Raw genomic sequence first — 12,427 nt, forward strand, 5'->3', positions numbered from 1 at the left:
CTGTCTCTGTTAGCCTTACACTTACACTTAACATAAACCTTAACCTTAACCTAACCCTTATCATAAGCCATACAACAACACTTACATGTAAATTTACGCTTGACTTACCCTAGCAATTACTCGTACAATTACCCTTAACCTTACTATTAAGCTAACCCTAAACCTTACCCTTATGATAACACTTACCCTTATCCTAAACCTTACCCTTTCTGCTGCACTTACCGTTTGCCTAATTCTAAATCTTACCCTAACCCTCACCCTTACCTAAATCTAACCATTACCCTAAGCCTCACCCTTACCCTTACCATTATACTTACTTTTACCCTTAACCTAAACCTTACCCCAACCGTTACCCTGACCCTTACATTAACCCTAACCCTTATGCTAACCCTAACCCTAACCCTAACCCTAACCCTAACCCTAACCCTAACCCTGACCCTGACCCTGACCCTGACCCTAACCCTAACCCTAACCCTAACCCTAACCCTTACTCTAAACCTAACCCTTAACCTAAACCTTACACTTAATCTTATCTTTAACCTTACCCTTAAACTAATACATACCCTTACGTTTCCCTCATCATAACCCTAAAATTAACCGTAACCATTACCCTAACACTTATACTTACCTAACCCTAAACCTTACTCTAACTTTTACCCTGAGCCAGAACCTTAGACTTCCCCTTCCCCTTCCCCTTACTAATACCGTTACCATAACCCTTACCCATACACTTACAGTTACCATTAACCTTACCCTTACCCTAACACTTACCCTTGCCCTATCCCTTACACTTATCTTATCCATACAAATTACGCTTTCCCTAACACTTAACCTTAACCTAACCCTAACCCTAAACCTTACCTGAACCCTTACTCTGACCCTTACATTAACCCTTACCCTAAAACTTACACTTAACCTTAACCTTACCCTTAACCTTAACCTAATACTTACCCTTACTTTTCCCTCACCCTAACCCTAAAATTAACCCTAACCATTACCCCAACACTTACCCTTACCCTAACCCTTACCCTTACCATAACCCATACTCTAACACATACTTCTACCCGTACCCGTACCCTTACGGTAACTCTTACCCTTACCGTAACCCTTACCGTTACCGTTACCGTTACCGTGGCCCTTACCCTTACCCTTACCCTTACCCTTACCCTTACCCTTACCCTTACCCTTACCCTTACCCTTAAACCCTAAACATTACCCTTACCGTAAACCTTACCCTTTCTGCTACACTTACCCTTAGCGTAAATCTAAACCTTACACTTACCCTTAGCCTTACCCTCACCCTTACCCTTACCCATACCCTTATTCTTACCCTTTCCCTAACCCTTACCTTTACACTTACGGTTACCATTAACCTTACCCTTACCCTAACACTTATCCTTAACCTAACCCTTACCCCAACCCTTACCCTGACCCTTACATTAACCCTAACCCTTAGCCTAAACCTTACACTTACTCTTAACCTTAACCTTATCCTTAACATTAACCTAATACTTACGCATACGTTTTCCTGACTTTAACCCTAAAACTAACCCTAACCATTACCCTAACACTTAACCTTACCCTAACCCTAACCCTAACCCTTACTCTAACCCTTACCCTGACCTGTACCCTTACCCTTTACCCTTACCCTTATACTCACCCTAATTCTTACCCATACCATAACCCATACCCTAACACATATTTGTACCCTTAACCTTACCGTTACCCTTAACCTTACCCTTACCCTTACTCTATCCCTTACCCTTACGCTTACCCTTAATATAAACCTTACCCTTGACCTTACCCTTACCATAAGCCATACAACAACACTTACATGTACACTTACGCTTGCACTTACCCTAGCAATTACTCGTACAATTACCCTTACTCTTACCCTTACCCTTAACCTAAGCCGAAACCTTAAACCTTACAGTAAACTTTACCCTTTCTGCTACACTTACCCTTAGCCTAAATCTAAACCTTACACTTACCCTTACCTTAACCCTATACTTACCCTTACGTTTCCCTCACCCTAACCCTAAAATTAATCCTAACCATTATTCTAACACTTACCCTTACCCTAACCCTAACCCTTACTCTTACCCTTACCCTGACCCATACCCTTACACTCACCCTTACCCTTACATTACCCTAACTCTTACCCATACCATAACCCATACCCTAACACATATTTGTACTCTTACCCTTACTCTATCCGTTACCCTTACGCTTACCCTTAACATAAACCTTACCATTAATCTTACTCTTACGCTAACCCTTACCCTTACCCTTATCCTTATCCATACCCTTAACCTTACACCAACCCTTCCCCTTAAGCTGAACCTAACCCTAAACCTTACCCCAAACCTTTCCCTGAACTTTACCCCTTCCCTGAAGCCTTACCCTTAACCTAAACCTTACACTTAATCTTAACCTTAACCTTACACTTAACCTTATGCTAGTACTTAACCTTACATTTTTCTCACCCTAATCCTAAAATTAACCCTAACCATTACCCTAACACTTAACCGTTACACTTACCCTTATTCTATCCATTACTCTTACGCTTTCCCTTAACATAAACCTTACCCTTACCATAAGCCATACATCAACACTTACATGTACACTTACGCTTACACTTATCCTAGCAATTACTCGTACAATTACCCTTAACCTAACCATAAACATTAAGGATAAGCTTAAGGGTCACCCTTAAGGTTAACGTTATCCTAACACTTACACTTAAGTTGAGGATAAGGGTTAGAGTAAGGGTAAGTGTTAGGGTAATGGTTAGGCTAATTTTAGGTTTAGGGTGAGGGAAACATAAGGGTAAGTATTAGGTTAAGTTTAAGGATAAGGTTAAGAGTTATGGTAAGGGTTAGGTTTAATGTAAGGGTAAGGGTTTGGGAAACGTTTAGGATAAGGGTAAGAGAAGGGATAATGGTAAGGGTAAGGATGATGTTTAGTGTAAGGGTTAGATTTAGTTAAGGGTAAGGGTTAGTGTAAGTTTAAGAGTAAGGGTAAGTGTAAGGGTATGTGTAAAAGTACGGGTCATTGTAAGGGTTTGAGTAAGGGTAAGCTTTGGGGCCAGCATCTGGGGGTGGCTGGGAGCTGCCTGTACACTGTAGGGGCCTGTGTTTGTGGGGGCCTTGAAGGCCTCCCTCGGGGCAGGGGGGGGGGAGGGTTGGGAGCTGCTTGTATAGGGTAGGGGGCCTGCCTGGCAGGGGTTGGGAGCTGCTTGTAGAATTTGGGTCGCTGTGTCTGGGGGGGGGGTTGGGGCCTGTGTCTCAGGGGTGTTGGGAACTGGTTGTACACCTTTGGGTCCTGTCTCTGGGGGGGGAGCTACTTGTACCCTTACCATAAGCCGTACTCTAACACATACTTCTACCAGTACCCTTACCCTTACCGTAACCCTTACCTTTACCCTTACTCTTACCCTTACCAAAGCATTACCCTTACCCTTAACGTAAGCCTAAACCTTAACCTTATCCTTACACTTACACTTACCGTAAACCTTACCCTTTCTGCTACACTTACCCTTAGCCTAAATCTAAACCTTACACTTACCCTAACCCTAACACTTACCCTTACCATTACCCATATACTTACTCTTACCCTAACCCTAAATCTTACTCAAACACTTACCCTGACCCTTACATTAACCCTAAACCGTACCCTAAAACTTACACTTACTCTTAACCTTAACCTTACGCTTAACCTTAACCTACTACTTACCCTTTCTTATCCGTCACCATACACCTAAAATTAACCCTAACCATTACCCTAACACTTACCCTTACCCTAACCCAAACCCTAATCCTAACTCTAAACCTTACCCTGACTTGTACACTTATCCTTATCCTTACACTTACCCTAACACTTACCCTTACACTTATCCTTATACATATAACTTACCCTTACCCTAAAACTTAACCTTAACCTAACTCTAACCCTAAACCTTACCTTAACCCTTACTCTGACCCTTACATTAACCCTTACCCTTACCCTAAAACTTACTCTTAACCTTAACCTTACCCTTAACCTTAACCTAATACTTACCCTTCCGTTTCCCTCACCCTAACCCTAAAACTAACCCTAACGATTACCCTAACACCTACCCTTACCCTAACCCTTACTCTAACCCTTACAATGACCCGTACCCTTACACATACACTTACACTTACTCTTACCCTAAACCTTACCCTTACCATAAGCCATATTCTAACAAATTCTACCCGTACCCTTACCCTTACCGTAATCCTTACCCTTTATGTTACCCTAAACCTTACCCTTACCCTAACACTTACCCTTATCGTAAACCTTACCCTTTCTGCTACATTTACCATTAGCCTAAATCTAAACCTTACACTTACCCTTACCTTAACCCAATACTTACCCTTACGTTTCCCTCACCCTAACCCTAAAATTAACCCTAACCATTATTCTAACACTTACCCTTACCCTAACCCTAACCCTTACTCTAACCCTTACCCTGACCCATACCCTTACACTCACCCTTACCCTTACATTACCCTAACTCTTACCCATACCATAACCCATACCCTAACACATATTTGTACCCTTAACCTTACCGTTACCCTTACCCTTACTCTATCCGTTACCCTTACGCTTACCCTTAACATAAACCTTACCATTAATCTTACCCTTACGCTAACCCTTACCCTTACCCTATCCCTTACACTTATCCTTATCCATACCCTTAACCTTACCCCAACCCTTACCCTTAAGCTGAACCTAACCCTAAACCTTACCCCAAACCTTTCCCTGAACCTTACATTAACCCTAACCCTTAACCTAAACCTTACACTTACTCTTAACCTTAACCTTACCCTTAACCTTAAGCTAGTACTTAACCTTACATTTTTCTCACCCTAATCCTAAAATTAACCCTAACCATTACCCTAACACTTAACCGTTACACTTACCCTTATTCTATCCGTTACTCTTACACTTTCCCTTAACATAAACCTTACCCTTTACCTTACCCTTACCATAAGCCATACATCAACACTTATATGTACACTTACGCTTACACTTATCCTAGTAATTACTCGTACAATTACCCTTAATCTAACCATAAACATTAAGGATAAGCTTAAGGGTCACCCTTAAGGTTACCGTTATCCTAACACTTACACTTAAGTTCATGGTAAGGGTTAGAGTAAGGGTAAGTGTTAGGGTAATGGTTAGGCTAATTTTAGGTTTAGGGTGAGGGAAACGTAAGAGTAAGTATTAGGTTACAGCTAAGGTTAAGGTTAAGAGTAAGTGTAAGGTTTAGTGTAAGGATTAGGGTTAATGTAAGGGTCAAGGTAAGGGTTGGGGTAAAGGTTTAGGTAAAGGGTAAAAATATGTATATTGTAAGGGTGAGGGGTTAGGGTAATGGTTAGATTTTAGTTAGATTTAGGTAAGGGTGAGGGTTCGGGTAAGGTTTAGAATTAGGCAAAGGGTAAGTGTAGCAGAAAGGGTAAGGTTTAGGATAAGGGTAAGTGTTAGGATAAGGGTAAGGTTTAGGGTTAGCTTAATAGTAAGGTTAAGGGTAATTGTACGAGTAATTGCTAGGGTAAGTGCAAGCGTAAGTGTACATGTAAGTGTTGTTGTATGGCTTATGGTAAGGGTAAGGTCAAGGGTAAGGTTTATGTTAAGGGTAAGCGTAAGGGTAACGGATAGTGTAAGGGTGAGGGTAAGGTTAAGGGTAACGGTAAGGTTAAGGGTACAAATATGTGTTAGGGTATGGGTAAGAATTAGGGTGAGTATAAGGGTAAGGGTAAGTGTAAGGGTACAGGTCAGGGTAAGTGTAAGAGAAAGGGTTAGGGTTAGGGTAAGGTTAAGTGTTAGGGTAATGGTTAGGGTTAGTTTTAGGGTTAAAGTCAGGAAAACGTATGCATAAGTATTAGGTTAATGTTAAGGGTAAGGTTAAGGTTAAGATTAAGTGTAAGGTTTAGGGTAAGGGTTAGGGTTAATGTAAGGGTCAGGGTAAGGGTTGGGGTAAGGTTTAGGGTAAGGGTTAGGTTAAGGATAAATGTTAGGGTAAGGGTAAGGTTAATGGTAACCGTAAGTGTAAAGGTAAGGGTTCGGGAAAGGGTAAGAATAAGGGTATGGGTAAGGGTAAGGGTGAGGGTTATGCTAAGGGTAAGTGTAAGGTTTAGATTTAGGCTAAGGGTAAGTGTAGCAGAAAGGGTAAGGTTTACGGTAAGGGTAAGTGTTAGGATAAGGGTAAGGTTTAGGGTTAGGGGAAGGGGAAGGGGAAGGGGAAGGGGAAGGGGAAGGGGAAGGGGAAGGGGAAGGGGAAGGGTTACAATAAGTGTAAGGTTTACCGTAAGGGTAAGGGTTACCGTAAGGGTACGGGTACGGGTAGAAGTATGTGTTAGAGTATGGGTTATGGTAAGGGTAAGGGTTAGGGTAAGGGTAAGTGTTGGGGTAATGGTTAGGGTTAATTTTAGGGTTAGGGTGAGGGAAAAGTAAGGGTAAGTATTAGGTTAAGGTTAAGGGTAAGGTTAAGGTTAAGTGTAAGTTTTAGGGTAAGGGTTAATGTAAGGGTCAGGGTAAGGGTTCAGGTAAGGTTTAGAGTTAGGGTTAGGTTAAGGTTAAGTGTTAGGGTAAGGGTAAGGTTAATGGTAACCGTAAGTGTAAGGGTAAGGGTTAGGGTAACGGTATTAGTAAGGGGAAGGGGTAGGGGAAGTCTAAGGTTCTGGCTCAGGGTAAAAGTTAGAGTAAGGGTTAGGGTTAGGTAATGATAAGTGTTAGGGTAATGGTTACGGTTAATTTTAGGGTTATGATGAGGGAAACGTAAGGGTATGTATTAGTTTAAGGGTAAGGTTAAAGATAAGATTAAGTGTAAGGTTTAGGATAAGGCTTAGGGTTAGAGTAAGGGTTTGGGTTAAGGTTAGGGATAGGGTTAGGGTTAGGGTTAATGTAAGGGTCAGGGTAAGGGTTGGGGTAAGGGTTAGGGTTAGGGTTAGGGTAAGGGTTACGATACACCCTTATTCCCATGCTGTGGCAGATGGGTGCATACCCAACAGTTCGTCATATTAGTTACTTGAGAAATTGTTTGTATTAAGGTCAGGTGTAAGTTCTCATCCCAAGTTGCCCACCCCAAATCCGAGAACCGCACCCCTGCAATCATTAGGATCTGGAAAACCGTAATTTTGTTGGTCCAATTGGAGTGGTGGTCCATATCCTCGCCGGGGCCTTCTTCACCCTTGAATTGTGGATCCAAGCTGCTTGCTTCTTAATCTTAATGGCGGTGTGTGTTGTCAGTAATACTTGGTATGCTCCCATCCACTTTCCTTCCATTTTTCCTGCACGGGTTGTCCTGAAAAAGTCTTTATATATATATAATCCCCGAGCTTAAAGGGGTGGATTGGTTGATCCAACCCTCTAGCCCTGGTCCCTAAAACAAATGTATGTACTTTATTTAATTGTTTCTGAAGTTCAGTTATATAAGCATATAAATATTCTGATCCTAACTGCGTTAGGTCCTCTCCACTAAATAGAAATTGCTATGGCCTTCCATATAAGATTTTGAAGGGACTCAAATTTCCTTTTATTCTAGGTTTAACTCTAATTCCAAGTAATGCTAAAGGGAGGGATTGAGGCCATGACAAATTAGCTTCTTATCCAATTTTAGCTATTTATTGTTTAATTAAATGGTTCATTTTTTCTACCTGTCCACTTGCCTGTGGTCTATAAGGAGTATGCAGTTGCCAATCTATCTTTAGAATCTTACTTATCTGGTCTACCACTTGTGCACAAAAATGTGAAACTATCAGAAGACATTGCTACTAGAATCCCAAAGCATGGTATTATTTCATTTAACAAGACTTTAACCACTTCTCTTGCTTTGGTTGTTCGACAGGGAAAGGCTTCAGGCCTTCCTGAAAACGTGTCAGTCAGAACCAGTAAATAATGATACCCCCTTTTTCTAGGGAGTTCTGAAAAATCAATTTGCCACTGTTGCCCCGAGTAATTTCCTTTACCGATTATTCCAAATTTTATTCTATTCTTGGTATTGGGGTTATTGTGTAAGCAAATGCTACATTGTTGAGTTACTTGTTTTATCATATCGTCCCACTAATGTCTGACTCAGGCTCTTATGCAGTGTGCCAGCTCCCCAATGCGTTTTATTGTGTTCTGTAAGAACTATGGGCCATGTCAAACTAGAGGGTATTACTATGTGGTTATCTTTTAAATATACTCATCCATCTGGTTTCATTTTACCTTTCAAATCTTCAATTAATTTTAAGTCTTCTTTTGTATAATTTGGATATAGTTTGGATTTTACCATCTGGTATCAAAGACAATGCCTTCACCTCAGTTATTTCAGCTGCCTGCTTAGCCTCTGCCAATCGATTTTCCAGTTTCAAAATCGGTGTTCCCCTTTTGGTGTCCCTGACAATGCATGACAGCTACCTTTTCTGGTTGTTTTACAGCCTCTAACAATTTTAAAATTTCTTCAGCATACTTTGTGTTTTCACTGAGCGGTCAGCAATCCATGTTCTTTCCAAATTGCTCCATGAGCATGTACCACGCCGAATGTATATTTAGAATCTGTCCAAATATTTACCCTTTTTCCCGCTGCCAGTTCCAATGCTCTCGTGAGAGCAACTATCTCCGCCTTTTGAGCTGATGTTCCAGGGGGTAAAGGCTTAGACTCGATTACCTGCTGAGTAGTTGTTATAGCATATCCAGCTTTACGTTGTCTTTGCGTAACAAAACTGCTCCCATCCGTGAACCAAGTTTCTTCCGCATCTTCCATGGGCTCCTCCTTAAGGTCTGGTCGGCTGGAATACACAGTCTCTAGAGTTTCTAAACAATCGTGAATCACAGCTTGTGCCGGAGCATCACTAAGAAAAGAGGCTAGATTCACAATATGAATTATCACAATCTCCACGTCGTCCTGTTCTACCAATATTGCTTGATATTTCAAAATCATCAATTCTTGTTTAAGTTGTTTAAAGACTTTTTGTGCTTCTCCAGTCCAGACTAACTTTGACTGGTTAATCTTTATCAATTCACATAGAGGCTTTACCAATAGTCCATAATTATAAATCCAAAGGCGACACCAACCTGTCATTCCTAAAAAGGTTTGTAGCTCCTTTACCATTTGAGGTTCTGGAGTCCGGCAAATGACTTCCTTATGTTCAGTTCCTAGTTCTTGTTGTCCTTCCGAAATGTCAAATCCCAGATAGGTCACACTTTGTTGAGCCAGCTGGACTTTCTGTCAAGAGACTTGATATCCATTTAAACCCAGAAAATTAAGACGACTTATAGTCCATTGAATCCAACTCCCTTTACTCTCGGTAGCTATTAAGAGATCATCTACATATTGTAACAAAGCACCTTCAGTGTCCGGAGGTATCCATGTTTCGAGTTCCCTTGCTAATTGGTTTCCAAAACTAGTGGGGCTATTCTTGAATCCTTGAGGTAGTAATGTCCACGTAAGCTGCGTCTTTCTGCCTGAATCGGGATTTTCCCATTCAAAGGCGAATAGGTTTTGGCTTTCTGTGGCTAAGCCTAGGCAGAAGAAGGCATCTTTTAAATCCAGTACGGTAAACCAGACTTGACTATTCTTTAATTTAGTCAGCAAAGTATAAGGGTTTGCCACTACTGGATGTATATGCTCAGTGATTTTATTTATGGCCCTCAAATCCTGAACTAGCCTATAGCTTTTTCATATGCCTTTTTAATTGGCAATATGGGTGCATTGTATTCTGATTCGCATTCAATCAATAATCCATACTGTAAAAATTGATCAATTATCTCTTTAATTCCTTTCCTATCTTCTATCCTCAAAGGATATTACTTAACCTTAACGGGTTTCTCTCCTGGCTTTAATTTAATAATTATTGAGGTCACATTTTTAGCTCTTCCAGGGACTTCGGTAGCCCAAACTCCTGGACATACTTGATCTGTGATCTCTAAAGGTATTTCACTTTTAGGGTCAGTTTGTATTAGTGCCAAGCTTAACACATTTATTAGTTGTTCTTCTCCTGTTCTTAATTCCATTTTCCCTTTTTCAAAGACAATTTCTGCTCCTACTTGCTCTAATAAATCTCTACCTAAGAGTGCCCATGAGGAGCTAGGCATAGATAAAAATCTGTGTATGCCCCATTGTTTCCCTAACTTGTACTTCAAAGGTTCACAAAAATAAGCCTTTTCGGTTACACCTTGTCCTGGTTTCAGTTAGAACAGAGTTAATTTTCTTCCTAGTAGCTGGGAGAATGCTATGTTTTGGCTTAGGATGAGAAGAGTGCTGATAACACCCCGATGTTTTAATTGTTGCAGAGCAATGCTTATACCAAGCCAAGGACATCTCAGCTTCTTGCTCTGTCCTGCCAACAGGCAGGCTGGGGGTGCAGTAAGAGCTGGGAGGGGACAGACCCAGGACAGGTGACCCAAACTAGCCAAAGGGGTATTCCATAGCATCTGACGTCAGGCTAAACAATACATAGGGGTGGCTAGCCAGGGGGAGGGGGCCGGACTGCTCGGGGTTAGGCTGGGCATCGGTCAGCGGGTGGTGAGCAATTGCATTGTGCATCACTTGTTTGTACACATTATTACTAGTGGTACTATTATCATCATTGTATTATTATTATTGTTCTTATTATTGTTCTTATTATTGTTCTTCTTCTTCTTCTTCTTCTTCTTCTTCTTCTTCTTCTTCTTCTTCTTCTTCTTATTATTATTATTATTATTATTATTATTATTATTATTTTGTCTTATTAAACTGTCTTTATCTCAACTCACAGGCTTCACTTTCCATTTCTCTCCCCCGTCCCAGAGAGGGAGGGGGAGGGGGAGCGAACAGCTGCGTGGTGTTTAGCTGCCGGCCGGGTTAAACCATGACACACCTTTTACCCTAACATAATAATTCTGTGAAGGCATTAATGCTTGATTTAGAACTGAATACGTTGCCCCATAGCAATAAGAAATTTCACTTCCATTCCTCCCCTAGCTTCATTATAACCAGTGGAGGATCCGCTAGGGTAGATTCCCCAGGTCCCCGTTATTCCTGTTGAAATCAGGGGTTGATTACCCTAGGAAAAGGCTAGTCAATTTGTCCTCCAAAGCCAGGTCCAAACCGTTTTGTTTTATTTATTTAGTTATTTATTTATTTATTTTCATTACATTTCAGAGTTGGTCCAAAAATTCCATAGGGCTTTCTTTTAGACCTTGTTGGAAGCATATTCTCAATTCCCAATTCATCCAGGTTTTAGTATTTACTTAACCGTTCATAATTTTCAGGATGATTCGGGTCTTAGTGGGGGTCGGTCAGGGGAATGCAATTGTCCACAGTTCCCTGAACGGTCCCATCAGCAATCTGAGCTCGCACATGAACTCAGGTTGTTTTAAGAGTTGACCTCTTTTCTGTTTCTGTGACAACTCTCTCGGACCGATCATGGTCCCTTTGCCCTAAAGGGCTAACACCCATGATTTTAAGATCTCTGCCTCGGGCAGAGGCAGAACTATTAACATTCCTACATCCTCTTTCCCTGCTCATTCAATTTCAAACACCTTTAACACTTTCAACAACCCTTTTAACACTTCCTTTATCTTTCTCCAGCCTGTACTTCTCTAATGCCAACATCAAAGGTTCAGTCAGGGGCCAACTTAATTCCCTACCTTTTCCCACCAAGATGCTGAAACATCAGTATACAACATTTCATCCTGTTCTGCTTCTCAAAAAACAACATTAACTGTAGCAAAATATTATAGTTTAAAGTTCCATTTAGGGGCCACTTTTCTCCACATTCCAGCTTATAAAGCGGCCACCACTGATTACGATATTTTATCAATGTTTTCCTGTTCACACTTCCACCGGCAGATCCTCCAATATCCTTCCAGTGACTTAAAACACATCCTAACACACTTTTCTTTAAAATTTCACTGCTTGTTTGCCCCCCCCAGTTTCCAGTTTACACTTTCAGAATACACATGTTACTTACAAAAGCGTATCACAAAACGTATCACTCACAAAAATACGGGCACGCAATATCTTTCAGTAGCGATGTCACAAAACTACTATTACCAGCAATATTGCCAAAATCACAGTAACAATAGTCAGAGTCAAATTCCACATGCGATAAGTCAGAAAACCGAACTGTGTAACACCGTAACGATATCTTTCTTATAACAATGCCACGAACCTACTATTACCACCAGGAAAATAGCCAAAATCGCAGTAACAAGAACCAGAGTTAAATACCATACTCCATGAGTCAGAAAACCGAAATAGACAACACAATTCCAGATGGACCTTAAAGCGAGCTCCTTCCTTAAGGTCCCCAAACATGTACTTACGGTGCTAACCACAAAGTATATACCAAACACTGCCTCGCAGAAGATCACCTTCTGACTTACAGACAGTTCCAGATGACCGGTCTACCAGAAAACCAAACCAGAATAA

The sequence above is a fragment of the Aythya ferina genome (genome assembly GCF_964211825.1).
Source record: "Aythya ferina genome assembly, contig: HAP1_SCAFFOLD_70, whole genome shotgun sequence".
In the NCBI taxonomy this organism is placed as follows: Eukaryota; Metazoa; Chordata; class Aves; order Anseriformes; family Anatidae; genus Aythya; species Aythya ferina.